This window comes from Heterocephalus glaber, unplaced genomic scaffold, assembly GCF_053883595.1.
Source record: "Heterocephalus glaber isolate CG9 unplaced genomic scaffold, H.glaber_assembly_v1.0 deba00001600, whole genome shotgun sequence".
NCBI classification, from domain to species: Eukaryota; Metazoa; Chordata; class Mammalia; order Rodentia; family Bathyergidae; genus Heterocephalus; species Heterocephalus glaber.
In genome coordinates, this window is record NW_028258372.1 from 21,334,034 (window position 1) to 21,351,206 (window position 17,173).

Sequence of the window (17,173 nt, forward strand, 5' to 3'; positions counted from 1 at the left end):
TAGCTTTGAGTTTCAGAAAATTCAGAATGTTTGGAGTAGCATTCCTAGATGGAGTGTGATGGAGAGCAGGAAGCAGAACTGCCCAGGGCCCCCTCACATTAAGAGTGGAGGCAGTGTGGGACTTAGATGTCTTGGAGTTGGCAGGGGATGGCCAGCAGCCATTGCTTTCTCTACTTAGTCCTCCACTGGCCAGCAGCCATTGCTTCCTCTACTGGAGAAACAGCCCTTCTCCAGCTGCTTTGGCCTCCGGCCTTCCCTACAGGTGTACCTCGGCCCAGATTGTACCCACTAGGGCAGTAAACTTAGTGACTTTGAAGGTGTGGTTGTGAAAGATAGGGTCCTTTCCCTTGGAAATTAGAGGTCTCTCTTATCATTGAGGAACCTTACTGAGAATGTGATTGCAAAATTAATTACCTGCATCCCAAGCAGGCCTGATAGGGAGAGCAGAACTAGAGTTCTGACAAGTCATCACTTTGTTTTGGTGGTTGTGTCTATGTATTTTATTTAAATGTAATGTTGATGTGGTTTGGCCTGCCTGGCTATTTCAAAATGATTCACAATTTCTGAACCAGTTCTGCTCTCATGTTGCTCTCTTCTTTCTGATGAGACTGATGTTGCTTGGGTGACAGTTTTAGTTTCCTGCCAAATATAGCAGCAGTGAACATCACAGGGGATGTGGAGGGATTCAATCTGTAGGCCCCATCTATGTAACCTATCATTTATTCAGATATCCAATTATTTAATAATTCTTACTGGGCTCCATTTCCTTTTTCTTCTCTGCCCTTCTGTGTATTCTCAAATTATATATAGAGCTTAAAGGTGGTTGACCCTGGATTTAGTAATAGATCTGAACACTGAGAAGTAGGATAATATAAAAAACTTGGTTGTAGTTGATGGAGGAATCTTGTGACTTAGTGCTACTACCCTTCTCTCTCTCTCTCTCTTTTTTTTTTGTTGAGACTGTGTCTTGCTATGTAGTTCACAATGTAGAACAGCTGGCCTTGAACTCACTATGTAGTCCAGGCTGGCCTCGAACCTATGGAAATCCTCCTACCTCAGCCTCCCAAGTGCTGGGATTACAGGTGTGCTACCCTGCTTTTTAAGAGCCAGTTCTTAGAGCTTTCCACCTTAATACCACTTTTTGTTTTTTAAAAAATTATGTTAGGTGTTTTATGAAGAAGATCTCTTTTTGTCCTTGGAAATTCCAGACTTAATTATATGTGACTTAACCAACTGAGCCATAGCAATTACAAAACCTTTCTCTTTAGAATAGAGTGGCTTCTCCATTGTTTTTCTGCATTCCAATAACCTTCAGATTAGGTGAGGAAATTATTACAGTATGACAACAATCTTATGAGGAAGGTTAGGTATTATGAAAATCTTTCTCAATCTCTCTCTCTCTGTCTCTGTCTGTCTCTGTCTCTCCCTCTTTGTAGTACATAAAGAACTAATGCCCAGAGAGGTTAAGTTGGGTACTGGGGTCACACAGCTAGGAAGTTTTGAGCTGTTAAGAACTGCTTGGGACCTTAAAGCTGTTCACATAATAGTGGAAGAGATCATTGGCTGGAAAGAACATGGTTGCTTATGGTGACTTTTCCCCTACACGTTGCTCCTGGTGCAAGCCTTGAGACCTGTGGCTTTCTGGTCTTTATGATTTCGTTGATAAACTTGAGAGATGTGTACAAATTGAGAGATGTGTTGTGAAGATGTGGATCTTATTGACAAACTCTCCATTTTGGATGTGTGAAGCATGGTACACTAAAACATCTATGAGACTGTATAGCACATGAGCGTGGGCATATACTTGTTACATGTCTGGAATATTATTCAAAAAGCCTAAAAGATGAAGTACAATTATTATGTTTTCTAGTACTAAGATCTCAAAACATAATGAAGATTCACTTTTGGAAAGTATAGGAGAATAATTATACACACTCAGAAGTATCATATAATCCAAAGCATTTAGGTCATTCTTCTTAAATTTATTTCTTAAGTTTTGTGTTTAGTTGATCTCTTGAAGTAAAAGAGTGTATCTTTCATTGTAACCTAATATCACACCCTGGTTTACTTAATGCATGTAGCTGTGGTCTTTCTTGCCCATTGGCAGTGAGGTTATGTTGGCAACTTTGAAAACCCAAATATTATTGAAATGCTGACCCATTTTTCCTTTATAATAACATCTTAGGCTGGGATAATTTACCAACCTATAGCTCTCATAGAAAAATGTCTCCAATTATGTTATAGAATCATAAAATTGCAGGATTTGGAAGAGAAATTAAAAAGTAATCTCATCTAGCTATTCACTTAGCCTGTAGAACGTCCAATGAATTTGAGAAAGGCAGATGGTCACAACTTGGTCGTATTTGTCTTTGTTCCCAGCATTGTGATTGTATATCGACAGTAATATGTAGAAATCAGTTAAGAAAATATCAGTCTTCTCTGGAAACAAGAAATTATGATTTTTTAGGAATAATGTTTAGAGGAACAGAGGAAAAGAGTTCAGGGAGGGAGTTTTGGTGTCTTCAGAATAAGTCAGATTCAGGGTTCAGAGAAATGTTTCAAAACTAACATAAGTTCAACATATGGATATTTGTTTCACAAACAGGATTGTTAGTGTAAGGTTTGTGGGGAGTGGATGGACCAATGGACAATCATGTAGCTTTTCTCAGCTCATCACATGTGTGGTCCTGTGGTCCTTGTGGTGGGCCCCAGTGCCTCCCTTCCCTGTGTCCAGTGTTCATCATACTTGTTCCCACATAGGCTCTTGGCAAATATTTGTTTAAAAGCTTGATAAGTATGAGGCTGGTAAAGATAGTGAACTGGGACAGAAGAATGGAGACTATAGAAAATAAAAGGAAGTGGAAATCTGGATAGAATGTGGTATTTGGGTGACTTGTGGCCAATCAGTGGGTTATGTGACTGCAGTGGTAAGGTTACCATTTGTTGTATCAGGACTGAAATGCTGACTTTCAGTTGCTACACCATTTAGATTGACTGTACCTGGCATTTCAGTGGTGTTGCTACCCATAAGTACACAGTCCCTTGAGTTCTCAGCTAAATTCACTTCTGGGAATCTTCTCTGATCCTCGTAAATCTGGATGAACTGTCCCTTCTGTGGGATTCAGAGCATTCTTTATCTTCCTGTCATGCATTTATCACACTCTGCTGTAATTGCCTATTTGTTTGTATCCCCCACTAGATCCCAAACTTGTAACTATGGCTGTTTAGTTGGCAAAAACTCAATAAATCCTTGTTGAATGAATGGTTGAAGCCTCATCCTTCTTTGAAAGACTAACATTGTTTGAAATAAATATATCATTGCTTCTCATTTAAAACTAAATCAGCATGAAAATACTAGTTTATAAAGAGGAGGAGAAGATTGTAGGAATGAAAAAGTCAAGTAGGCATTGCTTATAGTTGTCTTGTCCTTTCTGGAACAAAGCAGGCACAAAGGTAGCACTTACAGATTTTAACAAAAATTCCCCAATGACTTTTAAAACCAAGAGGTTCAGGTTGCTTAGTGCTGAACACTGAGGAAAGAAAGCAATGCATGAGTTAAAAAGTGTTGGCACGTGTTACAATTATGTGTGGTTTGAGAGTGCAGGGATGGGATTTTAGAATTGTAAGGAGATAAGCCCTAGAGGAGCCTTTAGTTTACAGTTGGTCATCCTTGTTTTCATCTAGGAAAACAGGCCCTTGGGTTGCGTTATTCATGTCTGTTGGAATGTTTAATTTAGGCTTTAGAAATTAACATTTAAAATTTAGCAACCATCTGTAAATAACCAACTGGTATTTTTCATTTTGACCTTGGGAACATGTTTCTAAAATAATCTAGTAGTGTGGTAGCCTGTACCAATCAAGAAAATATAGTAAATTTGACTTGCTGGAAACATTATTACATTTGGTGCCTTTCACTGCTTTCAAAATCCACTGGGATCTGTGTAAGAAATACATAGCATGTAATCAAGAATATACATTTCAGTTCACAAACTCAGGAATACGTGAATATCCCTAGCAAGGAATAACAGCATAAAGGTAAAAGGCACATTAACTCTTCATAGAAAAGTATACATTCTGCTAAATTAATATTATGAACATATTTCATTTTTAATTATATGACATTTTAAAGGAAAAGCCTCTTGGAGTTTTAAATTTAGAAAGAAAATGAGAGAAGTAAGGTAAATAGTATGTCTCCCACTCTAGCTGACATTTGAAATTTTTCACTGCCCTATCCTACTTATTTTAGTTTCCTTTGTCCATGGTACACATATCCTTTTAAACTTCCCCATCTAAATCTGATTTTCTTTTCTTTTTTTTCAGTGCTGGGGATTGAACCCAGAGCTTCATGCATCCTAGGGAAACACTCTACCACTGAACTACATTCCCAGTCCTAAATAATCCACATCTTATAGTGACTGTCTCATATATTTCATGTTAAAAAAAGAAAAATATGCTAAGCTAGTCAAACATTTTAATTTCTGTTGTGGTATACTTTTTGCAGAAAAAATTGATTTTTATAAACACAGCAAGAAAAGTATTGGTTAAAAGATGGGGGTAATAGATGTTCATTCCATTAGAGAGACTCAGCTCACTCAGCGTCTGGTTGCTGAGGGGTGTGGCCAGCTCCACAGAGTTGATTCAGAGTTCTCTGGAGTTGCTCCAGTTTCTAGGTCATTTGTGGATAAACACATTGAATGTCAGGCTGGGGATTTAGCTCAGTGGTTCCCCTGCCTACCTCGCAAGTGCAAGGATCCAAGCTCGATCCCCCGTACCAAAAAAACAAAAACAAAACAAAACACATTGAATGTGAACTGTCTCACTGCTGCGTCTTGTCTTGTTTCATTCTTTCATCCATACCTGAGCCTGCTGACCTCTCCTTTGGTAGCATTCTTTTATTCATCCAAAGCTTTATTCCAGACCCATGCTAAATATTGAGAGTAACATGAACACTCCTTGTTCTGGAGGAATGTACAGGTAACAGAGAAACATGTTGGAAGTATGACCCCTCCTAGAGGAGCCCAGCAAGGGAGTGTCACACTCAAATGCAACAGAGGGACAGCCTGTCCAGGAAGCTTGCACACAAGAGAGGTGCTTTCAGTGGAGAGTTGACAGATGAGTAGGAGGCCCCATTCTAGCCTGCGGGAAGGCCTGGAGCCTGAGAGGAGACCCCTGAGTGAGGCTCAGCCTGGGGAAGGGGAAATGGAGCCTGGTGGGAAAATGACAGGAAAGGGGGCTGGGAAGAAAGGCATGAGTCACATCGCCGAGAGTGTGCTTCTCAGCTATGGAATTTGCTTCTGAACAGGGTTAATCAGTGAAGGGTTTAGGCAGGGTGATGGGGTCAGATTTGCACTTTAAACCAGGTATGGTAAGGTACACCTGTAATCCCAGCACTTGGGAGCCTGAGGCAAAAGGATCGCCAGCCTGCCCTATGTAGTTAGTTCAAAGCCAGCCTAGACTACATAGTGAGAATCTGTCTCAAAAAAACATAAAAAATTTTTGCATTTTAGAGGGATGACTGACAGCTGCAGGGTAGATGCATTGGAAGGGGAGCCAGGCTGGAGCAAGGAGACTCAGGAGGAGGCTTTAGTGGTAATGAGGTGAAGAAAGGGAAGAGAACCTGAAAGGAATGAAGAGGATTGGGAGTGGAGGAAGGGAGTGAAGATGGAGGGTGAGAAGGGGAGTGTTGGCAGGGATGGGTCTCAGGCACCTGGGCTTCAGGGAGCAGATCAGCGGAAGTCATCGGGTGTCCTGGGGTCAGAGTTGTGCTGTTCTCTTTGGGTCAAATCTACAGGGGACTTCACATCGGGCTTCATCCACGTAATACACTAGAAAACGCCTCCTCTCCCTGAGAAGGCCCTGCAGAAAAACCAGATCTGGATGTGCCTGATGTATCTCGTCTAGAGACAAAATCTCAGTTCAGGCTCCTAGGAACAAGGTAGGAAGCACTGCCTGGTTTTTTGGACTCCAGAAGTCTTTGTAGAGTTGGTACTTCCTTTTCTTTTCTTCTTTTTTCCTTTCTTCCCGTTTCCTACAAACTAGACAAATTGAATCCGTAGGTCATGGAGAGAGAATAAAAATGAAGCCCACAGGACTGTGATTACAGAGTTTTATTTTCGACACAGCATTTAAACTTAGAATTGTGTTGTCAAGGACACAAACATTTTATGATTAGGTGTCCCCGTCTTTTTCTCTTTCCCTACTCAATGTTTTTAAACCCTCCCTGGCACTGTTTGTCTTAGCTGCTGGCATTATTACTCTGATTGCTAGCTCTACTTCTTGCTTAAAAGAATCATTTTAGTACAATCCAGTGCTTCCCTAGGTTACCCACTACCACATCTCCGTCTCTTTCTCACCCTGTCTCTCTTAAACCCACACTGACATTTGCACACATACAGCCTAAATATTAAAATGTTTTTTCACATTTTGTTTTTCAGTATTTACTGCATCTTTATCATTTCACTCAGCGATCTCTATATAATTGATCAAAGCCTGACTTTGTCATGTTTTGCTTGGTTTTCCTCAGTTGTGTCATTATTGTGATTTGCCCAATTAATTTTACTCTCAGAAATACTTTGTTTAAAAAGAACTACAACAGAGAAAGAAAAGAAGGGACAGATTTAGAACAATCCTACAATTTTAAACAGGAGATACTACCTTGTAAGAAACCCAGTTAGTCTCGTGCAGAGAGAGAAGATCCTATCATTTACCATTGATCCTCTTGCTTAACAGGGTAGAAACAATGGTGCCTTTTTGCTGATGTGGCTATGCATTGTATTCTGATGCTTTGGGTCTCTGGTCCCTCAAAGCCACCTTCTCCTTTACACTGTGCACCACATGACATCTGAGGGTAGCGGTGGTGATGGCTGGGACAGTGTGTTGTTGGTGGCTCTAGATTTTTAAAAACTCTTTTATAAAAAAGACTCATTACCCTACATTTTCTAGTGTTTAATTGCTTATGCCATCTGTGGTCTCTTCATTTGAATTCATTTCAACACAGTTAACCTTACTCTATATGAACTCCCCTAGAAGTTGTCTGTTTGCACCTTTTGCAAAGTAGTAAACAATTCAATTTTTTTCGTTTATTTTTTCTTCTTTTATAAAAATGAAGCCAAGGCCAAGTCTTTTCAGTTTCATAATTCTAAAGATAATTTGCAGGCCCAAACCATACCTTTTCTGCTAAAGGTGGATGTCTTTGGTCAGCTGTATCAACTGAGTCTCTGCAGCTTTTTTTGGTTTTGGTACTGGGGATCGAACTCAGGACCTTGTGCTTGTGAGGCAGGTGGCGGCACTGAGCTGAATCCCCGGCCCTTCTGTGCAGCCCTCTTGCTAGTACCTCTTCCTTAGGTAAGTGCCCTCGTGCCCATAACTCCTGTCTCATCTGGTGATGGAGCTAGAATCTGTGGAATTTTTATCTAACCAAAGAATGTTTCATAGATATAGGTAAAAATAATTGAAACTGGATTAGTTGTTGGCTAAAAATAAAATGCTTTATAGGCATGCTTTTTTTCAGTTAAAATTGCAACACTTGAAATTGTTTACTGAGATAAGTGATACTCCTAAATAGAAAACTCAGGAAAATGGAAGCATTTGGCTAGTTTGGGAACCCCGGGAAAAGATTTGCCACTTCTGTCCAAAGGTTAACTCCTCCCAATGAGACAGGGCAATAAACAAGTCCATTTTAAATGATCTAATCAAGTATTGACAGAGCCTAGAGCCATCAGAGCCTGGCTGGAGAATTAGTGCTTGGTTTTTTGCTCTGCTACGGCCTTTGTAGGATCTGGCACCTCCTTGCAGCCCTTCCTTCTCAGGGACATTTCCAGTGGGCGCCTGTGTAGGAAGGTAACTTCATGTACTTGTCAAGAGTTTGCACTTTGGAGCCAGACATACCTGAATGCAAAACTCACCTCTGCCACATGTGTCATATGCACTTAACTGTGGAGTTATTTAAGCTCCCTAAGCTTGGATTCCTCACACATAAAGGGGATTAATACCAGCAATGCCTTCCTCAGGAATTACTGCAAGGCATGAGTTATGCCCAGGTGGTGCTTGGCATGGTCCCTAGGATATGGTGCTCACTCACTCACTGAGTGCTGGGGCTGTAGTCAGCCCCTCTCTTCAGGGCCCTTGTTTGAACCCTGCCATGGAACCTTCTACAGGCCTGGGTGGCTTTCTTACATGTGCCTCCTGAAGTTTGGGGTTATATGCAACCCAAGATTGCTTGGTTAAGCAGCAGCATCAGAAAAGTTTAAGATGTGTTCCTGATATTTCTCCCTCATTTTGCACACCTGAGAGGAAGGATAACCATGGCAGGGTGTAGTAACCCTTGTTTATTAGAAGTAACATCTATTGTGCTTTCCTTACCTGGCTGCCTGCACAGTGAAAGACGGAATTATTCCTCAGGCTCCAGAAATTTGTATTTCAAATTCCTTCAGTTTCTCTGTAATTTGTTGGTGTTCTTATTTTTGTATTTAAAGAAATAATCTTGTTATTTAACAGTGGTTAATACCCTTTTCTGTAGTTGCTATTTCTGGTGGTAAAAATTAGAGGGTGAGAAACAAATTTTCTAAAATCTCTTGGTAAACAATATGTTAGTCTTAGATATAATTTAGGATGTTAACACATTGTGCTTGCAGCATAAATTTCAAGTCCTCAATTACACCACATGAGATAAAGTTTCCAGCCTGACGTGATGACACACAACTGTGATTCCCGCATTTTGGAAGCCGAGTCGGGAGGATCACTGAGTTTGAGGCCAGCCTGGGTTATATTGAAAGAGCTTGTCTCAAAAAAACAAAACAGAAAGAAAATAATGTTTTCTACTATGCCACCTGTTAATGGGGTGATACAATACTCGAGCCCCTAACCAAGACTACGTTGAATTGCTCATTCAGCTCTCTTCCCTTCTTCCAGAGGGAATATTCTGTGTTCTTTCTTTCTCCTTGCTGATTACCTGTGATATCTCCATGCTCAGCAAGGGTTGCTTGTTACCACTGAAATTCTTGGAGCATTGAGAACGCAGATAGCTAAGCTTCTCTGTATAGATTGGTTGTGGGGAAGAACATTTCATTCTTAGAGCATTCAGTAGACATATCAGCGAATATCTTGCATATGAAAACTTTCTGCTTATAAGTTCATCAGATGAATTGATAAAGAAAATGTGGCATCTGGAGTACTCCTTTGCCATAAAGAAGGATGAACTTGAGTCGTTTGTAGGAAAATGGGTGCAGCCTGAGACCAAAATGTTAAGTGAAATAAATCAGACATACAAATTTAAATATCACATGATTTCTCTTACCTGAGAAACTCAAAGAAAAATAAAAAACAAACTAAAAGATAGATAATAGAAAACAAGGAGATCTTTTTCAAAAGGGAAGGGCACCAAGAGGTGGAGGAAGGGTACAGAGAGGAGGGAAGTGGAAGTAAAAAGGGTTAAGATGTGTTAGACTCATGTACTAACTCCCCACAATAAATGTGGTTATTATGTTGTGCAAACATACAGTAATAAAAATTGAAAAAGAAAACTTTCTATTTTCTCTTTGTCTCTTTGATTCTCCTTTTTTTCTTGTACTTTTTAATTTGCTGCAGAGAATGTGGTAAAGTTAATGCACCAAGGAATGGAAAAATGCTTCCAGCCTTACAGAGCTGCTGGAAAATCAACTCCTGGTTTGAGGCCAAATCTCAACGCAGGACTTGAACTCATGACCTAATGCCAGAGGCAAAAATGTAACCAGCAGACCTACATTGACCCTTGTAAGATGCAGGCATTTAAAATACTTCCTTTGAGTAGTCTTGGAGTTGCTTTCTCTCTTTCCTTTTCCCTGCCAGTCTTTCCCCTGCAGTGTTGCTGGCCGCCCTGCTAGGAACACAGTTCTAAAGATCTGTTTTTCTCACTGTCTTTCCATTTGCTTATTACAGATGCTTCCTTCTTGCTTTCCATCTCTCCTGTATAAGTTCCTTTTTTTGTTCTTGTTCCTTCCTGTCCTTCTGGATTAAAAATAGTCTCCAGGGTCTCTGGCTGCTTGACCACAAATCTGACCTTCCTTCTATTCATGTGGGCTCCCCCAAGCATCTTTCTTACTCTGTGAAGGTGCTTGGACCCCAGCATCCATTCCCTGTTAATTTGTGCCAGTTTTCAGCTGACTTATGGAGCTACTAACCCTTGTACTCAGAACTATAACCGAAAATTAAAGCTCTTGTACAAAAATGCTTAGTAAGTGATTTGCTCACATTACATGTTACTGACAAACACTGAACTCTCTCTTATCTGCTGACTTTGTGAGTGGTGCTGAGGGGAAGGGATTCTTGTACACTGACTCAGGATGTATGTGTAGCATTCATTTTTTTGCACAAAGCTGTGATACCATCAGCAGCCGAGCCCCAGGACCAGCTTTCAGACAGTCTACCGTTAAGGGGTTCTGGGGGTCCTGCTGCCATTTTGCCCCCAAAAAAGTTTCTCAGGAAACTAAAGTTGACTCAAGTCTTTAGAGTTGGAGGATTGTGATATTCTTTTCTTTTCTTTTTTTTTTTTGGTACAGGGGTTTGAACTCCGGACCTTGAGCTTGCAAGGCAGAGCGGTGCCACTGAGTTAAATCCCCGGGCCTTTTAAAAAAAAATGTCTTTCTATCCAGTGTTGATCTAGACAATCCACAAAGGAGTGTCTGCTTAAGGGATAAAGGCTTGTAAAACTTTAGATGGCTGGGCTAAAAAAGTGCTGGTGGTGGCAGCTCTGATTTCAGCCCCTTGCCCTGACACAGCCACAGGGTCAACGATTCTCCTCTCAGTGGCAGAAGACAGTTTAAAGCGTTCTCTTTCATCTGGCCCTCTGGCTACGTGGTTGGTCTCCATGAAAAGAACTGGTCCTATTCTTAGTTGAGAATCCTGAGTTGTAGATTTCATCATCCATGGTGAGGTTCATGTTTATATGCCGCAATGTCTTCCTTGTGTCACTGTATGTCACTGCGTATCCTCCTACTGTGCTTTAATGTTCACAGGCTGACTACTGAACTCAGGCTTCCCTTTCAGAGAAGTCCTAGCTCAGATGTCATCTTTACTCTTCTACTCTTCTCTTCTGGAGTAACTGTCCTTTTATCTGGGTTTCTGTAGCACTTTACCAAAAGCTCTGTTGTTACTCGATCACCTGGTTTTTTTTTTCTCTTTGCCCTATTCATTTGGGTGCCCAAATGAATATGTCTTAGTCACTTTTCTCGTCACTGATATCTGCACCTGAAAGGAGGAATGGTGTCTTGGCTCATGGTTACAGTCTGTAGTGGACCCCAAGGCAGGATGACATGTCTTAGGAGCATGGCCAAGGAGGAACTGCCCATAGCATGGCAATGGGGAAGTGGAGAGAGCCGAGGGAGGAGCCAGGAGAGAGGTAAACCCCTTCAGGCCATGTCCCCAGGGGCCCTTCTGTTTTGACCAGATCCCATGTCCTAACACAAAGTCAGCTGTAAGCCCCCATAATCCAATCACCTTTCGAAATCTCTGCCTATAATCACATGAGGCTTTTGGGAGACATCTAGATATTAACCATATACATATATAATATAGAATACGATACAATATCATATGTGGTTACTTTAGAAAAGAAGGAAGACTTTCTTAAAGTTATGTTATTCATCTTATTTGTTTATTTTGTGGTATTGGAGATCTTGCACGTGCTAAGCCAGTGCAACTACCAACACCCCCCCAGCCCTGAAAGAATGAAGCAAGAACTTTGTACTTTGTTTTTGTTTTTTAATTTTTTTATTTTGTAAAAGAAGAAGAAAATCATCCATACTCCTGCCATGGTAACCCAGTTCTTTTCACTTTTGTTGGTTATCTTCTGATTTTTGTTCACAGGCATGCATTTTAACATAGTTGCAGTCATGGTGTCTATTCTGATTTGTAATCAGCAAATAATATTTTTCAGAACAGATTGTCTAAAAGTTACTTTCTGCTTTGAATTGTATGTGATGCTGTCACAGACAGAAAATACACTTGGACTTTGTATTTGAGGCATTTCAAGGTAATAATGCGTGTTATTGGTTTACAAGCCTCTTTCTGTTCATTTTCTTGTGAAACTTCCCATCCTTTATCAGGGCCATGAGCCCGCATGAGGAGCTGATAGTACATTGTGATAGAAGAGCTTGTGACTGCGTGTGCAGGGGAACTGAGCCGAAAGTGGTGCCCCTTTCTTCTGCTTCCAGACAGCTGCTCTGGAGATGTGAGACCAGAACCCTCCAGGGCTACACTGTTCACTGTGGCAGCTACTTGCCTCTTGTGCCCATGGAGCACTCAAAATGTACCTGAGCCAAATTGAGATGTTCTGTTTCTGTAAAATCCACTCTAGAAGATGAAGACTTCAATGAAAAAATAATTTAAAACATCCAGTAATTTCCTGTAATGGTCTCATCTTGAAATGATGATGTTCTGAATATAGTATAACAAGTTAAATAAAATAATGTCAACATTAATTTCACCTGTTTCTTTTCAGTGTTTTTTAATATGGCCACTAACAAATTTAAAATTACCTGTGGCTGGCATTGTGTTTCTGTTGGGCAGTGTTGTTTTCAGGCCTTAGCTTCAAAAGTTACCTGTGGTTTATTAGTGGGTTAAAAAATTAGTACTTTTATATTAGAACAGAATGGAATATAGGAAACATCAGAATGGCATTATTGGCAACTGTTTTGTTTTAAAATATACATATGTGGAATATGTATAGACATATGAGTCCTAGGTAAAATATATACTTTAAAAACTGAGTCATGGTGAAAGAGTTTGAAAATTAGTGTTCTGCATTGTTTGGCTTAATCAGAAGCATTACCAGGAGGCCTGGTCTGCTCTGTTATAGAGCAGGTTGGTACAGGAACATTGTAATGATTTTAGCTCTGATTAGTGGGGCTGTTCTGGAACTCTTCAACTAATCCAGACCCTTCAGGAAAATAAACATAAATACTGATGTCCATCCTAAAGGCAGGAACCTCTCAGGAGACTTTCTGAATGCCCCTGAAGTCCTAAAGTGTCCCCTGGAGTCCAGGAATCACTTTTGTGTGATTCCTTGCTTCTTAAAGTCTTTTTCAAATGGTCTAATGGGTGGTGATAATTTGTAAGAAGCACAGTGGTTTCTTAGTGACCTTGGAACCTAGCTGGCTTGAAGAGGGTTTCTTGTGACCCTCAGGTCCTCCCCACCACCATGTACTATGGAAATCAGAAAAGGCTGTGTTCTAATCCATGATCACATCAGTCTTATTCCTGCCTGACAGAAGACTTGTCCTTAGAGTACACACGATGTAGGGGCGGTCACTAGGGGTGTGCTTTGGTTGGAATAGAGGACATGTAAAACCATAGAGAGAAGGGGGAAAGGTTCCAAAAAATGAAGTTTATGGAGTTACATGGGCTTGTATTTATTCTGACAGTTGTAAAAATTCTTTGGGGCTGACCCATTTTTCCTTTCTTAATTAAAAAAAAAAATCTGGCAAGCAAGAGTAAGAAATGTAAAACATGTGACTAATGCTTCAGCTTTTTCTCCTGGAGCCAGATTCTTTAAAATTATATCTTAGACATGCTTGATTTTTTTAAAAACAATTGCCCACAAAAGCCACCAAACATTTTTTTCTGAAATTTGTAGACTTAGATGGCATCCATTTTCAGGAAAGAACCCAAAAGCACAACATTTAGGAGTTACTGAACCGAAGTCTCCTTTGGAGGTTTTGTCCTGGTGAATTAGATTACCCTAAGAATTGACAGAGGGCCAGGCAGCCTTTGCCTCTGCTTTGCTTGAGTATTTCCAGTCCTGTTGGTAGTCACCCAGAATTTTTGAGGGAATTAGACTAAATGATCTTCAAGGTCCTATGAGATGAAAAGTACTATGATTCTGATGGTATGTCAACTCTACAGTTATTCAGCTTACAGAGATCCATCATGTTTATAAGGATCTAAGGGAAGGAGTTGGTGGGGTTGTTTGCTAAAGTCTGAGAATATCATGTCTGTAGCATTCCATGTTCCCTGTGTAGGCTCAGAAAAGGAAGAAAAGTTAGTTTGATAGGATTTCATTTTTCTCAGTGATTTCCTGTTAGCTCCCAGTGATCATTGCTTACAAACAAAATCTGGAATTTCAGCAATAGTAAATGGCAGGAATACTAATCCATCATTTGTACTGTGTCTTAATTACTGTCTGAAAATTGGTTCATTCTTGTCAACACTGTTAGATGCCTCTTCTGTGAAGATTCTGTGCTTCTGTGAAGGTCTTGTTCATCAGTGTTAAGATTACATCTGCAGGTTTTTTCAGTGCCTCTTCTAGTTATTGATCTCTCTCTGGAGACATGAAATCACTTAAAGGACAAAGTGCTTTTTTCCCTATCACCTTCTCTATCTTGGGCTTTAGTTTTCTCTTCACTATGTTGGTCCTACCCTTTCCAGCTCAAAGATCATTTTCTCGATAGAAGCATAAGAGGGGTGAAGTAGTTCTACTTTCTTTCTGTTATCAGTTAACATTACCCCAGCCATCAGCAATGAGCCACTCCCTTCCTTATTCTTGCTCCTAGAATATCTGAAAAAAGGGCTGGGGATTTAGCTCAGTGGTTTCGCAAGCTCAAGGACCTGAGTTCGATCCCTGGTACCAAAAAGAAAAAAGAATATCTGAAAAAAGTCCTTTCACTTGACTTCAACATTTCTTCCAAGGCTCAATTCTTTAAGTTATGTGTTACCCTAAATATATCTCTATCTATCTATCTATCTATCTATCTATCTATCTATCGCTACATATATCATATATCTATCTATCTATCTATCTATCTATCTATCTATCTATCTTAATTGTAGGACCTTCTTCCTATCTCTTACAGTTTAGAATACCTGTCCAATGACTGTATTGGCCAAGTTTTCATTACAGTAATGAAATACAGTAACAAAATTTGGTAGGCTAACTTTATAAATGAAAAAAGTTTATTTAGATCATAATTTTGGAGGCTGAAAGTCCAAACAGCATGGCACAGGCCCTGGAGCTACCCTCTGCACCCATGTCACCCATGGCAGGTAGCAGTGTTGGGAGCACATGCAAGAGGGAACCAGGATGGCAGACCAGGACTGGGTTGCCAGAGTCCCTTCTGAGGGCGTGGCCCAATTCATGCAAGGACCTCCTGCCAGACTCTGCCTCTTAAGACCGTGCCTGTCCAGGTGGTCACACTGGGGACCAAGGGCCCAACACTTGAACCTTCAGGGGAGAAACAGCATCTAAACCACAGTAGCCGGTTTTGAGTTTTTCATTCTTTCATTTCATATTTGAAATATTTGTTCCACCTTTCCTGAACCCTTTTTCACATTAAAGAAGGTTTATATTAGTTTTAGAAAATATTGCCTGCCTCACGTTAGGTTTGCATGTGTGATACCTATACAGGAACATAATCACTTTTCCCCGAGGTTTCTATGAATCGTCCAGCATTTCTCATTGCATCTGAAGTAACAGTTGTTTTTATTTTCTCCTATTAGCAGAGCAGATAGAAACCTAGAAGAAAGCATCAGTAGATATAGGCGACTCCTTGTACTGTGACAGGAAGAACTCAGTGATAATTCTAAGATTTTGATATAATTGAACAGAGTAGTGGCATCAATAGCAGAAACAGGGATTCTGGGCAGAACTTCTTTGTGGTGCGGGTGTGAGGGGGTAATAATATGATTATTTGAATTTTAGACGTTGTGCTAGATTAGAAGATTGGGGTTAGAAGAGTATATTGAGTGTCATTTACACATAGGCGGGATACTTTCAGCAATAAGAATGAATGATATACCAAAAAAAGGAAGGTGGAAGACAGAGCCAGGCTTGGGTAATGTCACATTTGGAGGCAGGAAGGTAGAGGGCAGATACTGTAGGAATCAGACAGGGTGTAGTTAGGGAGGTGAGAACAGAAACAGGCTAGTTCATTGTTGTAGAGTTCAGGGGAGGCCAAAGTTTTAAGATGTTGAGGGTTTTATGTACTCTAAAAATGAGAAGCACTCTCACGCTTTTGATCATTTCATCTTTTTTATAAAAAACTATGTAAAAATTAATGTTAATGTAGAAGTTCTCTGAGTATCCCAAATAGCTCTCATTCATCATTCGTAGTGCATGTCAAATCTTCATGTGTAACAAAGCTGGTTACTTGTATGTAGTCATAATGAAGTTCTTTGTTCACATTTACTAGTAGAAAATTTGAAGAGAGTGGGGCTTTTAGAGGAGGACTCACTCAGAGAGACAAACACCCACAATCATAGTGGAAGGCTGTGCTCAGACCTCACCTCCTTGGCGAGACCTTCTGTGGCCATTCCTTCAAACTGCAGTCCCTCTGACCCTGGAACTCCGTTTCTCCCATTTTGGTTGATTTGCCTGAATGCCACTGTCTAACATCCCTTTTTATTTATCCATTTGTTCATTACTGATGGGTTCCCTGTCTTCTGCATTGGAATATAAGTCCTATGAGAACATGGGTTTGGTTTAATGGGCAGAAGAGCTAGAAAAATGTGGGTATGTAGGATTGTTTTATTTTGGAATAAGCATATCTGTGGTGTGAGCTTGTACTACAGGCCCTTGTAGTAACTGGTATCCTCCTGAGCTGTGAATGAAAGATTAAATCATACTCAGGATATTCTACGTGTGTGTGTGTGTGTGTATGTGTGTGTGTGTGTGTGTGTGCGCGCGCACATGTGTGTGTTATTAGAGATAGTTACTCAGGGCCTTTGCACTGAGCAACATTCCCAGCTCTCTCTCTTTTTTTTTTTTTTCATTTTTAAAATTTTGCAGCCGAGTCTAAGTTGCTAATTTGCCGAGGCTGGGGTTGAATTTTGCAGTCATACCTCAGCCTCCTAGAGTGCTGGGGATTACAGGTGTTCACCACCACACCTGGTTAAGATATTCTACTTTTTAAGGCAGAAAAACAGTATGTCAGAAACATTTCCATCCAAAGAAATGAAACTTTCAAAATATTGGTGTTTAAAGTATTTCTCCTTGGGAAGATAATTCCCAAATTAAACATTGAATTCCCCCAGATTACTGCTGTGTGATTTAAATGTACTGGTTTCCTAAAATTGGACTCTTCCTTGACTTTATTCACGTCCTGGGCAACTTCCTTCCCAGATGTACTTGAAGGACTGTTAAAGGTATTGCCTTCTTCTTAATCTGTGAAAATTTTAGCAACAAAGTATGGAGTTAGCTAGATGT

The 17,173-nt window shown here is 40.3% G+C and overlaps 1 protein-coding gene across 5 annotated transcripts in view; it reads left to right on the forward strand.

Annotated features, from left to right (window-relative positions):
• Rgl1 (ral guanine nucleotide dissociation stimulator like 1) overlaps positions 1-17,173 on the forward strand; it is a 306,410-nt gene that overhangs the window by 184,001 nt on the left and 105,236 nt on the right. The window lies entirely within an intron of this gene.